This window comes from Pterocles gutturalis, unplaced genomic scaffold, assembly GCF_000699245.1.
Source record: "Pterocles gutturalis isolate BGI_N339 unplaced genomic scaffold, ASM69924v1 scaffold7832, whole genome shotgun sequence".
In the NCBI taxonomy this organism is placed as follows: domain Eukaryota; kingdom Metazoa; phylum Chordata; class Aves; order Pterocliformes; family Pteroclidae; genus Pterocles; species Pterocles gutturalis.
The window spans coordinates 1-2772 of NW_010110129.1; positions in this window are offsets into that span (position 1 = coordinate 1).

Sequence of the window (2772 nt, forward strand, 5' to 3'; positions counted from 1 at the left end):
ACTGTACGAGGTCACCCTTGGGAGGGAAAACACCAGGCTGTGTTACGGCAGCCTTCAGCAGGCAGGAATAAACCACGACCTTCGGAGACCAGGGCATTTGCTACCCAGGGAACAAGCTTTCCGCAGCAGACGGAGCAGCGCAGGAACCCAGTAGCGAGGCAGCCTGTGAGCGCCTCGGCCGGCACCCGCAGCCAGGAGGGTGTTGGTCTTTCCTCTGGATCAGGCTGCAGAGCAGTGACACGCTCTCCCCGGCGCTCTCCGCAGTCGTCACTACCTTTAAATCTTTAAATCGCTGCTGAGTGATCACCAAACAGCTTCAGTGCCAGCCTGGTGCTCTCAGGCTGCGGCAGGAGCTCTGTCAGGGGAGGTCTGATGTGACAGCTGGGACTAGGTGCTTGTGACAGACCTCAGGAAACGCAGGAGAAAATACCCGCTTACAAGCAACAAAAATGCAGCATAAAGTTCGTTTTATTTTGTTTTGGTTTTTTACATGGCTGGTTCTTGGGGTCAATCTGGTCAAACAGGTTGAACTATTTGAGACGCAAAGTTTAGGCCTTTGGAAGCCTGCAAGCACATGAAATGCAGGTACATTCATCAGCTGGGGTGTCTTTTAATTGCAGGGTTTAGGTTTTTTTAAAATAAAACTGCTTGGATTTAAACTTTCTCTTTGTTGGGGAGCAGCACAGGCTGGCTGCTCCTCAAGGGATGGGGAGCCGGGAGCCGAGTGTGATAATGAGGCTGGCAGAGATGGTGGCCTTGTCAGTGAGTTCCTTCAGCGCTGTCCCGGAGCCTCTCCCCACAATCACCAAAGGAAGGGGGCTGCCCTTGCCTGCACTGGCTCTAGCTCGGCCCAAACTCAGGTATCAAAAGCCCCAAGAGAGGGGATACTCTTAGGACCTTTGCACTCTTCCCACTGACAGCCCAGCTACACTAGTGCATCGGGACGAACAGTCCTGCTGGCAGTCTTAGAAGAGTGAAGAGCAGAAGGACCAACCAAACACCACCAGTCATTCGAAATAAGCTGGGGAAGGTGACTCTGGAAGTCATCGTGCTGTATCTAATCCCTGTGGAAATTACCTTTCTATGCCCTGAAGAATGCCACTTGGATATTTGTAAATTCAAGTTGTCATTTTGGTCACACTGAAGTCAGTTAGAATTTTGTAATTAATTTAAATGATGGGCAGAATTTAAAATCCATGTTACTACCCTAAGACATTTAAAGCCATTGTAAATGAAAAATGAAATTTATCAACCATTTCTTCCTCGCAAGGAGCAAGTGCCCTTCACCGAACCATTGCTGTGTAACAGTTGTCTTCATCCTGGTGAAGTCAAGACCAGAATCTACAGCACCAAATGCTCTTTCTTCAGAGCTGTCTGTATCTCAGCGCACACACACACAAAAGAGAGTTAACAGCAGGCCTTGCAGACACTTGGTTTTATCTTAACACAGCTAATACATTACCAGCTAATTCCTGGAAATTCAAAGAAGCAAGGTCTCGGACCCCACTCACACATGTTGCTTGTGATAAGAAGCCACACTTTTGTATTCATGCATCTGTTTGTCAGTGGGACTGAGCAGGTAAGCTGGTTTACTGCTAAATATGTCCTGATCGTCTAGTTTCCTCCCAGCCCAGCGTTATCCAGCTGTAAGCCTGCATCTCTGAAGGGTTACTTTGGCACTGCTGGTTGCTAATGAACAGCCGTCACAGCCTAGTCTAGGGGAGATGGTTAGATGTGGCTGGAGATGAGTGAATTTTATGCCATCCGTACAGGACTTCACCATTAAATGCTTAATTATATCATACCCTGAAAGCCTCAGATAAAGCCATTTGAGAAACCAGTGCTCTAATTTCCAGCAGTTTTGTTGTTCAAGAACTAGAAATGTTAAAAGCAGGAACAAGATTCTAGTCAGACAAATGTCTCCCTGCAAATCACCAGAGAGACACAATTAATACTAAACTGTCATTAACCCTGCGTACAGCTTTACAAAGCAGACTATAAAGTAATCTGAAATTGCGTTCTTGCCAAATTCATCAGGACATGCCTTTTCAATATAAAGACACTGATTATTTGAAACAGCTCCTAATGAGTCACTTTGAGACACAGATAAATTGTTTCTGCCTCAAGGGATTCAACTCTCCTTTGTTAGATGCAACAGTAGCAAGGATATATCCCTGGCTTGCTTTTTGTCATGCCTCTCTGTAAATCCAGACAGACACAGGCCTGGGTGCCATTTCAGCAGGGTGGCCCAGGATCAGAGTTCAGACATTTCTGCACCAGCAACACCTTCCAGCATGACCTTGCGCTTCAGCACAACCAGATCCGTTTCCTTCAGGACAAATTGGAAGCAATGGTTGCCTGTTGTTGGGGTGGGTTAGTCAGCACAGCCTCACCTAATCCTGCTCACCCACCCTTCATTTGTGACTCAAACATTTGCATTCTATGCTTTTTCTTTCCTCATTGATGGTATTGCCGGAGGCTGGGAGACCATGCAGCTGGGTGGGTTATGCCCTGACAGGACTGCGAGCTTGGATGTGTGACTAGCTCACACCCAGAGGGAAAACAACTACCCGGAAGCTTGGATGTGTGACTAACTCACACCCAGAGGGAAAACAACTACCCGGTGTAGTTCCCGTGGCTTGTCTGCCTTCTGAGATGCTCTTTCTTTATGCTTTGAAAGTGGCCCCTTGAGGAACACTGGGTCTCATTCCCTGTTGGCAGAGGGGACACAGCAATGACTGTTGACGCAAATCCTATTGCATCAACTGGACC